Raw genomic sequence first — 14,440 nt, 5'->3', positions numbered from 1 at the left:
GAAAGAACCACAGTGGCTTATTTCCCCCACCACGCATGCCAGTCCTGTGCCAGTGCAATAATTACCCTCTCCAGCACAGGTTGCTGTTTCTTGCAAATCCGGGTGGCATGGCTTGTTGGAAGGGGCAGCAACCCTCAAGTAACCCGGTGTTGCGTTACTTGTTGGGCTGTTGGGTGACTTGAGGCCATGCGGATTGGGTTCACCATGCCAACAAGCCATGCTGACCAGGTTCGCACAACATTTCAACCAGTGTTGGTGAGGATAATTAAGCAAATTGTGTCGGCACTTGTGGTGGGGGAAACAGGGCACTGGGGCTTATTTCCCCCACCATGATCATATGAACTGGCCCACTGTGTTTCTCGGAGCTGTCCATGCCAGTCTAGAAACAACCAAAGAGGCAAAAATAAACATGGAGCTCAGTCTTCTCCAACCTGGCTCCCTCCAGATGTTTTTGGACTACAACTCCCATGAGCCCCAGCCAGTATGGCCAATAGTCAGAGATGCTGGCAGTTGTACTCCAAAACATCTGGAGGACACCAGGTTGGGGAAGGCTGATGTAGCTCTTAGGCAAGGGTGGGTGGGTGTTACTCTTTTTACTGAATAAGCCTGTGCTGTTTATGGGTCTTTTCCACAAGGTGCTGCTGCTGTGCACCTGTGACAGGGTGGGTGATTTTCAGTTGGGGAAAACAATGGCCCAAATCCAAACTTCTTTACCATTCCCTGTGGGCTGCTATCTGTCAGAATTTAAAGGAAGAGGAATTACATGAGTTCACGCGTATGGCATTATATTTTTATAGGATGCACAGCAGGCCCTTTTTTAAATTGAGGATCAGTGGTGGTGGTGGTGGTGGTGATGGGAGTCTCTTTTCCTCTGCCTCCAAAGCACCCTAGCTAGATGGGCAAGAAAAGTCCACCTAGCCAAAAAACACAGGGTGGGAGGCCAAGGAGGTAAAGCTCACCTCTGCCACTCCTCCCGCTCTGCACAGGATGACCGTAAGCCTCTGAGTTCGGGGGCTTACAATCATGGAGGGCACAACCCAAGGACTGCACCCGTATTAAGCCAACTCGAAGATCACAAAAAGTGCGCAAGATTTTGAGATCTCCAGATCTCTTCATCGGGCAAGATGTTACAAAAAGCAGGTTGGTTGGGGGCGGATGGGGTGACGAGGCTGACTGGATATTGTTGTCAGGATGTCTGCTTGGTCAGAGTCTTAAGATGATATGGAGGAAGAGTTACAGACACTCAAACTAGGCTCTGCCAGGTGATGTGATGGTTGGAGGTTTCAGCACCTCTAGGACTACTGGGAAGAAGAAAGTTGCAGACAATTGTAGATTCCCCCATCTTTAAAAATACCAAACCCAGCTGCTGTCTCAGAACTGTCTCCATCCTGGTGAATCAGACAGGTTCCTTGACTGGTGGCAAACAGTAGTAGAGATCAGCTAGGCAGTCTTAGTCTTTACATTACCAAAGCTGGAGATAAATGTAGATGCTGTACGAGGTTAAAAAAAGAGCCAACAGAAGCCAAATTGGGTAGTTTTACCTAGTAGTTCATTAGATACACTTGGCAAAATTCAAACTTTATTGGCCAAACCACGTTTCTGCCTAGAACAAATATTTTTAGGGAGCAATCCTATGGGGATAGTTGGCCACCTCCAAACTCGGAGGCAACCGCCTATCCAATGCAGGGCGGGCGGAGCGCAGAGGGGTCTTCTCCTCCATACTCCAGGCACCCTGCATTCGCGGCTAGATTGCCAACTGTCTAGCTGCGGGACTTCGGACAGAGCGGGGGGAGGCCAGACAATGCATAGGAAGGGGGAGGGAGTAGGGAGGTGATTTTCAGGGAGCCGACCTTGGAGTACGGGTTCCGAGATCGGTTCCTGAAAACCAACAATCCTATGACTGTCTAGCCACTGTCTAGCAGCCATAGGATTGCGCCCTTAGTTGCTAATACCTGGTCATTGAGTCAGATGAAATTATCCCATTAGCCCTATTCAGGCATTCTTCTTACCATGTTCAATTAATATGAGAGGAGAGGGAGAACTCCAGCCCCCAATTTTCCAGGGTTCTTAACTGCATAGAGAGCCTCCATAGCTACAGGAGTCTCTCTTCAGATTGTTGCTCTCCACATGTGCAGGGTGACAGATGTGACAATGGGGAGGGGCTGGCGTGTTCCCTCTCCTTGTATGCTGACTGAAGCAGGGCTATTCTCAGACTGAAATCACATACCCAATATGTGGGTATATGAGGGGGATATATGAAAAATGTTAAAATAATTAGAAAGAATGGGGTGAGTTGTATGGGACATAGATGACCCTGCCCCAGAGTGCAAATCTGTGGGGCTAATAGATTTTGAATGTGCAATGAGGGAATAAAAATAAGATTAAGGGAGCTGGCAAGAGGGGCAGGGTAGAGGTTGGAGGCAAACTGCACCTGCTGTGTGGGCCCATGGTTTCTTTCACGCAGCAGCCCAGCCTTGATCCTAAGGTCAGAAAATGAGAGACACAAACCCTGCAGTCCCCTCTCCTTTTCTCCAGCATCTGCAGAAGGGCAGGCAACATGTCAAAGGGGAGTAATTGGGCCTACTTTTAGGTAGCCCCAATTTACACATTGCCAAAAAAGAGGAAATGCATCACCAGGAAAAAGGACAAAAGAGAGTGCAAATTTGCATGATATTTGCATTTGCTAAGTTATATGTATAGATGCAAATTTAGAAGGATGTTCCCAACTTTGAAGGCCGGCCAGCGCAGTTCTTTCCATGGTGGCTGCAGCAGGGGTGGGGGGGTCGGTTCTCCGATTCCCCACTCCCAGGTCGGAGCCCGGTCTCGTACCTCAGATCAGGGAATCTGAACTATCCTATGGCCCCTCAGACCTGTCTAGGGGTCGTAGGACTGCTCCCTAAAGGTATTATATTGTATGGATTTTTGAGTGTTTCTTATTGCCACCCAACTGCCTTTGTTTTTTGTATGAATCAGAAATAAAGGATATTATTAAACGTAGACTAGAGGGTTGAAACAAAGATACTACAGGGAGAATTATGGATTTCGTGCAAATATCCAAGGTTCTGTAATTTGTTTTCTTAGTAGGCATCTCAGATGAATAAATGGGGCTTTATTTGATCTGCGCCATGATCTTTGCCAGATAGGAAGGGAATGAGACTGGATTTTGCAGTTCATGGTTGAAGACACGTGACTATTTATTGTGGGACTGCCTTAAATTTAGTATGGAGAAAAAGATCTTTATTACACACCTCTTTGAAAACAGTATTTTGGATTTTTCCCCCCCTTAAGGCTGTCTTGGGTGAATGATTAGCTTTCTGTCCGGTAGGTGGCAGTCTCAGCCAATTTAGTTCTCCGTCTCCTCTCCTCCAACAGCTACAAGTAAAAGGAATCATTTTCTGAACAACTACAAGTCAGGGAGAAACTGTGTGGGTTATGTCAGTGTTGTGGGTTTCGTTTCGACAGGATACAGGGCAAACTTAAAGTACTATAGGGCTGATATGGTATCTTTTTTTAAATGCTTAGTCAGTGTGGTCACATTGAACCACAAATAAGTTTTCCTGCTGCTGCTGCTAATTTTGTCATAGTTCGGTTGTTAGTTATGGGACATTTTGTGAGTTAGTCAGGTTTCACTTTTGGACTCATTGAAGCCTGCACATCATGGTGTGCACTAAAACACCACAATAGCTTTCCTCTGCGTTGCTGTAAACAAAGTGAGCCTATGAGAAGCTGACAATGTATTCTTCAGGATAGTATGCAGGAAACTTTATGAAAAATGCCCCAGTGCCATAAAACATTGAAGTGTGGAGGGTGCAATAAAACACAGACATCCCTCTCAGCAAGATGCACCTGGAAAGCCCTTCCCTTTTAAAATAAACATTGGGAATGAAAGCTTATCTTTGAACTTGTCTGGTCATGAAACAATACCGTACTAATCAGAATCGTGCTTGGCAAAGAATCACGCTTGGCACAGTAGTCAAGGAAAGTTCTTAAAATGCATCTAAGTTTGCATCTTCCTGTTTTTCTTTATTGTTTTATGGCTCTCCTCACACAACTATGCTGAAATTTAAAACTCTGCTACAGAAGATTTTATTTTGGAAGGAATAGATGGGTGATTTGATTTTAAAATATCCCTTACATTGGGCCTTTGAAAGGTAGCATTTACTCTTTCGATACAGTATTATTTTACTTCTTAGTTTCAGTAGCGGCCCTATACATGTCTACTCAGAAGTTCCATTGAGTTCAATGGAACTTACTCCTAGGTAAGTGTGAACAGCATTATAGCCTTAGATACTATTTTTTTCTGGAATTTTATACTAAAATGCAAAATTAAAACTGGCTAGGAGTTAAGAATGCTCAAGGTAGGTGAACTGGAGAACCCTGTTAGGGTTTAGCATTTGGTAAGTTTTGTTAGTTGTTCTCTTATATTTTATATTAAGCCCCAATTAGTTAATTCAATTAGTTTTGTTTTATTTATTCTTTTATTATTGCCATTAATATAGTCACATTGTAACTGCTTCATTTATTATGATTTACTCATTTTAAATAATTTTTAAACAACATATTGCTTATTTTATAATATGTATTCACTGTTTTTAATTAATATATCTTTTCACCATTTTGCCTTTTATTCCAGTAATTTTTAACTGATTTTATTTTTGGTGGGGCTTAATGGTCATTCTCCCTATGTTCACTAAGGCAAATTAAAATAGAGGGAACAAAGAACCCATCATTCACTGTGATGTTTAATGTCCCTGAGATCTGATTTCTCCTTTCCGTTTCTCCATTGGTGAATCTGTCACATCCACACACATCCGATTTTCTGCCACTCCTGACCAACAGGCAACTCTCAGGGAGATGTAAACGGTAGTGACACCAGGAAAAAAAAATGGGGGGGGGGCACAGAAGGGGCAAAGTGCATCTGTGAGGTAGTGAACTTTTCTCTGCAAGTTAGATATCTGAATTTGTTGTTGTTGTTGCTGAGTTGTTAAGTCGTGTCCTACTCTTCGTGACCCCATGGACCATAGCACGCCAGGCCTTCCTGTCCTCTGCTCTCTCCTGGAGCGTGCTCAAGTCCATATTCATTGCATTGGTGATGCTATCTAGCCATCTCATCCTCTGCCGTCCCCTTCTCCTTTTGCCTTCAATCTTTCCCAGCATCAGGGTCTTTTCCAGAGAGTTTTCTCTTCGCATTAAGTGGCCAAAATATTTGAGCTTCAGCTTCAGGATCTGTCCTTCCAATGAGCAGTCAGGAAGGCTCCCTCTCCCCTATATGTCAACCATTATTTTTTTCTGCTTCGACCTTGCTTCTCTGCTTTCTGCCTGTTGTTGCCTGCAAATCAACAAATTTGTTTGGAGGGCGGGGTGGTGTGCTAGTGTGTCAGCTTCTGATTGGCGGGTTGGTTGTTCTCTTAAAAAAAGTTATAGTTATCAAAACAATCTCGTCCCAAGCTGCACAAAATCAGCCCAGCCTTGCGCCATGCCAAGCCTTCAATAGCTCGCCACGATCGAGCGCTGCAGGAAGGATAAGGGGAGGTCGAGCCTCTCTGGGCGGGTGGAATTTCCAAAGTCAAATCACTTTGCAGAAGTGTCCGGCTGCCCAGCAGCGGAAACAGGATTTGCTGTTGTTGTTGTTCAGTCGTGTCCGACTCTTTGTGACCCCATGGACCATAGCACGCCAGGCCTTCCTGCCCTGCGCTCTCTCCCGGAGCGTGCGCAAGTCCATATTCATTGCATCAGTGATGCTATCTTGCCATCTCATCCTCTGCCACCCCCTTCTCCTTTTGCCTTCAGTCTTTCCCAGCATCAGGGTCTTTTCCAGGGAGTTTTCTCTTCGCCTTAGGTGGCCAAAATATTGGAGCTTCAGCTTCAGTATCTGTCCTTCCAATGAGCACTCAGGGTTGATTTCCTTTAGGATGGACTGATTTGACCTCCTTGCAGTCCAGGGGACTCGTAAGAGTCTTCTCCAGCACCACAGTTCGAAAGCATCAATTCTTCGGCGCTCAGCCTTCCTTACAGTCCAGCTCTCACAGCCATACATTACTACTGGGAAAACCATAGCTTTGATTAGACAGACCTTTGTCGGCAAGGTGGTGTCTCTGCTTCTTACTATGCTGTCTAGGTGTGCCATAGCTTTCCTCCCAAGGAGCAAGCGTCTTTGAATTTCATGGCTACATGGATCTGGCTGGCAGCAAAGGCGACCGCGGAGACGATCCCTTGCCCGCTGGGCCATGCAAGCGATCCCGAGGAGAGGAACTGCGCTCGGAGGATGCGCCCCCTCTGTGTGTCCTTCAGCCGTGCCGGCGGCTCTTCCGGAGCGTCCTCTGTTGCGGCTGAGCGGGAGCAAGGTCGTCCCGAGCCGTGGCTGGATTATTTGGATTCCCTCAGCTCGGCAAAAGCTGGTCCGACCCGATCGCCTCGCGCTCGTCGCCGGTTACTTCCCGTCGCGACTCCGAAGCAGCGCGGGCTGCTCGGCGAGAAAGAGCCCCGCCCCGCGGCCCGTCTCCCTTATGCAGACGGAAGCGCAGTGGGGCGGAGCTGGCCCGGGGAGGTGGGCGGCGGGCGCGAGGCCCCTCCTTCAGCGGGCGCCCGCCGCGCGTTTCCCGCTGCCGCTTGCCCTGCAAGGCAAGCTCTGTCCCCGAAAAAGCGCCGCGTTCTGTCTCCTTCGGCCCTTGTTAATCCTTTGTGCCAAAAATTGTATGGGAACGCAATTGCTTCTGGCTCTTCGCATTAGCTTCTTAAAGTTGCTCTCCGCTGGAACTACCGCTGTACATTTTAGGGGATTAATTTTTGCCGTTTGCTTTGTCTTTTTCTTTGCGTAATTTTCCTTTGTGTAATTCCCATGCAAACGTTTCTACAAAAACTGAAAATGTTTGGGATTGCTTGGCCCCATCAGACTACGTTGGCCCTTGGAAAGCAGGGAGTTCTCCCATTTTATACACCGGTGCTTTGTTGTTGTTCAGTCGTGTCGGACTCTTCGTGACCCCATGGACCATAGCACGCCAGGCCTCCCTGTCCTGCGCTCTCTCCCAGAGTGTGCTCAAGTCCATATTCATCGCATCGGTGATGCTATCTAGCCATCTCATCCTCTGCCGTCCCCTTCTCCTTTTGCCTTCAGTCTTTCCCAGCATCAGGGTCTTTTCCAGAGAGTTTTCTCTTCGCATTAGGTGGCCAAAATATTGGAGCTTCAGCTTCATTATCTGTCCTTCCAATGAGCACTCAGGGTTGATTTCCTTTAGGATGGACTGATTTGACCTCCTTGCAGTCCAGGGCTGAGTAAACATATGCACGTTTACTCATGGGCTTTAAGGCTGCAGTCCTCTGGCCATGTGCTGCAGGTACTCCGATGTATGAATGTACATTTTGGCATTTTACTATCCTGGAACTTCTGCAACTAACATTTACATCCACAAGTGCTTTAATGCAAAAGGTGCCTTAATGCACAAATATCTGCTGGTACCTTGTGTGGACAAGGTGGCATGGCACTTGCAAGCTGGAAAGCGAGGTTACAAAAAAAGACATCACGCCTTCTGCTCCTGCAACTGTTTGTTTTATATCCCCCCCCCTCCAGTCCTGTTCAGTAATTGCAAGCACCAGAGAAAATAAAGAAGGGGTGGGGCAACCATGAAAGGTGGGGAAAAGTAATATGCCAGTGGTAAAGTTCCCAGGCATGTTTAGAACAAACTTATGCCCCTACGGCCTCCCATGAGTGTCTTGAGAAACTGGCCCCCATCACTGATTTCCCCAACACCTGGCCCCTCCACTACCTCTGCTAGAGAGAGCCTCTACATTTTACTGTTTTCCTTACCACTTATAGCAGCCAGGAAAGAGCCACCAGTATCAAAATTGCACGCTTGCGCGCGCGTGTGTCTACACAAATGTGCAACCCCTAACCCCCAAGCCAGCATCACGTTGCACAACCCCTCTAAAGCAGGAGTGCACAACCAGGTTGTGCACCCCTGCTTTAGAGGAACTGCCAGTAAGAATCCAGGAGATCTGCGTAGCTGATTCTTGCAGGGGGGATTTTCTCTCACCCAAATAAGTCTGATCCGGGTACTGTACTGCCTATTTGTATTGCGCTAAAACCTCCAATGGGAGGGAATGGGAAAGTTTTTTTCATCCATCCAAATAGCCAGCATGGGATCCAGATCTCACCACAGTGTGGAACAAAGGGATAAAGCCCCAATTCCTCCACCCCCGCTGCCAAGGCCCTTATCTGGATTGGGACCCCAAGCTAGCTACTTAAGAGGTGGAAAATAAACCATACTTAAGGGCAAAATTGTGCACATTAAAAAAATCAATCAGGAAATGTGAAATGAAGGAAGCCACAGCAGTTAGTATTTTGAACTTCTGGAATGTCTTTAATGTTTTGCCAACAATTGAACTGGTTTTTTGCCTTCCCAAACTGGTGTGACTTACGCTGAGGCACTGCTTCCTCTGTTTCATTTCCCCTTTCCAAAGGCAGTGTTGGTTCACTTGCTGACGGCACTCCTGTGTCGGGGGGTTCACACAACCTCCGCACACATGTAAAAGGACTGCATGGGGGGGGGGCATACGGGCTTAGTGCCGCTGGACCCACCACATACCCCGCACATTCAGAGCGTGTTGGAAGGGGCTCTGTGTACTCCGAAGGGGATGTTGCGAACATGTATATCTTGTGTGCTTCCTCGTGGCCCTCCTCATGCTTCTTTCAGCACTGCTGTATGTGTATGAATCCCCCTCATAAGAGCTCATCCTGAGTTCCTATTCAGCATGGCCATTTTGCACATAAGGCTTTCCAACCTTTTTCTAGTGGACCACCATGCTTCAGATGTAAAGTGTGCACTGGTCTTATGCATGCACACCTGATGCCTACAATCCTCCCATTTAAAAAAGCCTAGTGAATATTTTTGTATCAGGTGTGCATTCATGGGTATCTGCTAGCATTTTTCTGGGGAGCAGGGGCAAAGCTGCACAGCAGTTTGTGGTTGGAATTCACATGCATGCTACAACACACCTGTGCACTTTCCTTGTGTGTGCTCTTTGTTGTCACTTGCAATGACATTTGGAAGCCTACACAGAGTAGTAGAAGATCGTGGGAACTGAACAGCATGAATGGAGAAGACTGTTATACTCCAGAAACATCATGAACTCCAACAAAACTATTTTGTGAGGGATAAAAAAAACAGCACCTTGGAATGATAGGGGAAAAAAACCAAATGCTCCAACACATAAGAACATAAGAAGATACATGCTGGATCAGATCCATCCAGTCCAGCATTCTGTTCACACAGTGGCCAACCAGGCCTTGGATAGTGACCAAGAATGCACAAGCAGGGCATGAGCGCAATAGCACCCACCCACCCATGTTCCCCAGCAACATAGGCTCACTGCCTCTGGTGCTGGAGGCAGCACATAGCCATCAAGACTAATAGCCATTGGTAGCCTTTTCCTCCAGGAATTTGTCCAACCCCCTTTTAAAGCCAGCCAAATTGGTAGCCATCATTACATCCTGTGGTGGCAAATTCCATAATTTTAACTATGCGCTGTGTGAAGAAGCCCTTCCTTTTATCTGTCCTGATACACAGTTCAGCTATATTAAGAATTTCATATCTTATATTTCATGGCATCACTGCCCTTATAACAACATTAACAACTTCACATGGCTCATCCTAGAATGTTCCTTCATCTTGGAGACATTGGTGAGCACTCTCTAAAACGGTCTTCCCCAATCAGATGCCCTCAGATGTTTTGGACTGCAGCCCCAGCATTCCAGAACATTTGCTGTACTGGCTGGGGCTTAGTGTTGAAGTCCAAAACATCTGAAGGGCACCCGGTTGGGGAAGGAAGCTCTAGAGAGTAGCAGTAGAATCTGTGGGGAGTGTCTTTAGCAGTGGAAGAAGGAATCAGTATGCTTGATTACAGTTTAGGGTTATAGAGGAGCCTGGACTGCTCACTTTACTTTTCACATTGTTATCCGCCACTTTTTACATCAGCTATCAGTACAACTTTTGCATGGCTTGAATTCTGAACTACAGCAAAGTTCTTTCGGAATTGCATATTTTTCCTTGAACTGTACATGTTGTGCGTTGAACACAACTATGTTGTATTCCTTCCAGCGCCAGGTGAAGCCCTTTTTATTCTCCCAGGCATTTTAGCATCCTTAGCTTTGGTGTTTTAAATCTGTATTTTAAATCTCTGCGTTGCTGCTAGGTTTTATTCTGGTTTTATTCTGGTTGTATTGTGGTTTTAATGCTTTTATATTTTATATTGTTTTACCCTGTGCTTTTTGGTTTTGATTTTTGTGAACCACCCAGAGATCTTCAGCTATTGGGCGGTATAGAAATTAAATAAATAAATAAAATGGTTGCACATTTTAAGAAAGCGCTGATAGCATCAAAGAGCAGGTCTACCATTTCTGGTAGATCTGATGACTGAGCAGCAACAAGGCCTGGGCATCAGGTCTACCAAGATAGGTAGATCTAGCCTCTGAGAAATTTGTATCCCAGGTCTTCCCCTCTGTTGTTTCTCAGTGGGCAGACCTGATGTCCAAACAATGTCTTCCCACCCACAGCTGAAACTGTCAGTTCTTTTCTTTCCATGACTCCCTTCATCTCTGTAATGGCCCTTTTGGCTGAAGGCCATTGCAGGGTTGAAGGGCATGGTTAATAGGGTGGGGACCTACTCAGCTTGCAGCCCACTGCTAGGTTCTGCTCTACAGGCAATGCACAAGAGATTCAGGTACCTTCACAAGAGGGTTCTTTATTTCTACAATACATGAGAAAACTTCTGTGGAGCTGTCTCAGCTCCAAGGCCAACACTAAGAGAGATGGGGAGAGGTTTCATTTGGGCCTCCTGCAAGAGCTAAAATGGCAAATTCTCTTAAATGTATGTATATTTCACAACAACCCGTTCTAACCCTTAATAAATTGCACAGTTGCTACAATCCATTTCACAGCCCCATCTTCATTTCCCTAAAACACCAACAACACTGGACTGTGCAGCAGAGTTGTCAAACACTAACACACACACTCCTCTGCAAAATGGGAATAACAGCACTGAGGCACTTAGCAGGATTTGTTTAACACACACACTCTCAGCCACAGCCCTGCCTCCTGCAATAGGAGTATAATAAGGATGAACTTCATCTGCACACATAGTCAAGGTAATTTTTAAATGTTTATAAACTCTGGAAAAAATATTAACAAGATCTGAGTTGGAAAGATCATAAACCCCTGTCTCGCTGCTACCTTTTGTTTTCTGGTAGACGTGCTACTGCCTAAATGCAGCTACAGGGAACTCCTGGATTTCTAAATTGTTTTTTATGAGGCTGCAATTACTTCCTAACAGGGAAGACCCCCAAAAGGCTTAACACACCAGAAGAGCAGATAGTGGGCCTGTTAACCATTCCTGTGACTTCATTCATTGGCTAAAAACACTAAAGAGTGTGAGCAGCGTAGTTTCTCACAAAACGAATGAGCAGAATAGTGGTTGCACATTTTGCCCCTTATCTTGGGTTCTAGAAGGGATAGAAACTTGTTTTAAAAAGGAAAGCTGGGGATCTGGAAATCCCCAGGAAGTACATTGCTCCTCCTTGCCCCTTTCCGCAGATGCCCATGAGCGTGGATGAAATTTGGAATGGCTATCCTGATAATGGCTTTCTTCACATGGAGCTTTTATCCTGTGATTGAGATTGCTCCTTCACGGAAGTTTGCGGGCTCTTTACATGACGCCATTAACCTCCAAGGCATCTCCTGCACTAAATGCCCTTTGTTCCATTTTTAAATAGATCGCAGATAATGAGCTATCAAATTACCCCGTTGTGTTCCTCTTCAGTTCCCTCTGAAAAGAGAAGTGGCAAGAAGAGGAGGGAGATCAATTAAAGTTAATGGAAGACTCAGATATGGGAAGAAGGAGGGGGAAAGGGGAGCGTGGAAAGGAAGCACATGTAGAGGGAGTCCATTGTGATCCTGCATTTAAAATGGAAGCAGAAAGCCCCGTTTTAAATGCAGGATTTTAGGCTGGTGTAGAGATGCCCGATGTGATCCTTCCCTTTTCTTTCCCAGCCTTTGTGGGTAAAAGCATAGAGTTTTAAGGGGCGTTCATATACCACATACCAACTTCCCTGGTGATGCTGGGAGTGCCAGGGATTGTCCTTACAAGCAGCATCCCACGCTTTCCCAAATGGGTGACATTCCTACATTCTCACCTCAGTGGAAAACAACACATTAGTTCACTTCATATTAAAGTGAACATATTGAACTCAGTTAGGGGGCCATGCCAGGTGCAACAGGATGGGAAGTTAGTGATTTGCATCCTCACAGTTAGTGAGGGAGCCCATCATGCTACTACCCATTTGCTTTGTGAAGCAGGTGCTCCCGCAGGCTACCAAACCAAGGGTCTAACAGGCTGCGGTGCGGTCTGGCTGGGCCTGCCAGAAAGCAGGCATTGGAGCCATTCTCAACTGAGCTCCACGGAATCCCACTGCCAGTTTAATTTACTGACCTCCCCTGGCTAGGCCTCACCCACCGGTGTTAGGGGACCAGAGAGCAGAGAGAGATGGGGTGGGCATGCGCAGCATGAGATGTTGTTCCCGCTCTCAGAATGGAGCTACTTTGGCATGGAGGAGCCTGGTCATGCTACAGCTTGCGACTACCTCTTTGCCTTACAAGGAGGTGCTCCTGTGGCACTGGTTAAACTCAAGGGCATCCCCCTGTCCTGTGTTTAATTTACCGATCTCCTGTCCTGTCCTGAGCCTTGCCTGTGTGCTTGGAAGCCAAAAGTAGAGATAAACGGGACAGGTGCAGCATTGCAGCCCCTGTTCCTGCTCTCAGACTGGCATCATGACTGGAATCCAGGGGGAGGCGGTTGCCTATGAGCAGATGCCCATGCTCTGATTCACTCATTAACGCATACCTGTGGTGTCCTATCTCAGCCGTGTTTACAGAATACTTGGCAGAATCACTAGTGAAATGGGTATGGAGACTAGAGGTGGTCAAAAGGGCTGTTAGTGCTACTTCTTGTAGGTGCCTGAATCAGGGTAGGTGCCAGAACTGAGAATCTGGCTTCCTCCAAGCCAAGAAGCTTTGATGCCCACAGCTTTGACTTCTTTCATTTGTCATGATGATGGTTTGAACCCCGCAGGGTGGGACACCAATTGGAATCGAAACAAAAAGTTTGCTTCTGGGATTAAAGGTGCTTGGATTGTTTGGCTGGCCTTCATGGACTGAAGCAGGATATCCTGTTCTTGTCTTCCGGCTGGTTCTCTTGCTGGGATGGGCCAGGAGAGTTTCAGACAGAGCTGCTGCTTGTGCTAGGACAGATGAAAGGAGCAACAGATGAGGCTGGAAACGCTTATGACCAGTGCTGATTCCTCGCTTATCGTCCTGCCTGGCATGATTTCTGAGTGGTCAGGAAGGACGGCATAGGAAGATTCATCCTAGAAGGACACACACTCCTTCACAAACTTGGACTGAATGGGTAGGAGGGGGTGGGGGTTTAGATGACCCCCCAATGCATTCAAAGCTCATGTGAGCAAGGCCATGTGGGCTAACTGCTACAGGACTAGCCTGCATGAACCCTCTCACACATTCATTGATCAAGTTGTTGGCAGGCTGCTCAGTATAGAGCATGGAAGACACTTCAGCCTGGTATTTGGCATGACATGATAATGTCACTTCAAGAAATTCAACGTGGCTCACAGGGGAAAGATGGGCCTGGACTGGCTTGCATCTCCAGCTGAATGGGGAAAGTACTCGGCAAGTGATCTTGTCATTATTATTTGGTCGTATACCCAGGACAGCAATCTGGTTCAACCAGCCATGCTAGATTGAATGCCTCACAATTGCATTAGGCACAGTGTACTGGAATTGATCGGAAGAATGGCGAGGAGTGAGATGTGGCCTTACACATTGTTCGTTATGGCGTATGTAGTGCACAGAGACTTTTATAGCCCTTTATATTGGGCTTTTTACTATGGCCATGCTAGAAGTAGATTTCTTCTTTGCACACAAGTAGATTTTGTCTTTGCAAAGTGAAGTCATGAATAACTCTAAGTTGTCATGATAACAATTCACAGCCATTAATAGCACAATCCTATGCATTTCTCTTCTCAGAAGTAAGTCCCATTGAGTTCAATGTGACTCCCTCCTGAGTAAGTGGACACAGGATTGCAGCCTAAAATTCACAGACAACCTGGCTTGGTGATAGTGTTATGGAATTACTGTTTGGTTATGAGTTGATGATTTCCGTTCATTTATTTGAAAGCTCCACCTGAAAATGTGGCAGCCCCACGTAACAAGGAAAGGTCAGTATTTCATGGGAAAAAATGATATCGTCTGCAGCCATGGTATTGGCTGGTCTCTTCAGCTCAATATCGGAAAATCTCCTCCCCACCCCTGCAACTCACCACCACCATCACTTCATAGCCTTTATTCTGGAAAATTAAGCATTGTTGGCTGCAGAA

Source organism: Heloderma suspectum, chromosome 2 (genome assembly GCF_057233095.1).
Source record: "Heloderma suspectum isolate Gila_16-S chromosome 2, 16-S_ref, whole genome shotgun sequence".
Lineage (NCBI taxonomy): Eukaryota > Metazoa > Chordata > Lepidosauria > Squamata > Helodermatidae > Heloderma > Heloderma suspectum.
Note: the sequence above shows the minus strand (reverse complement) of the source record.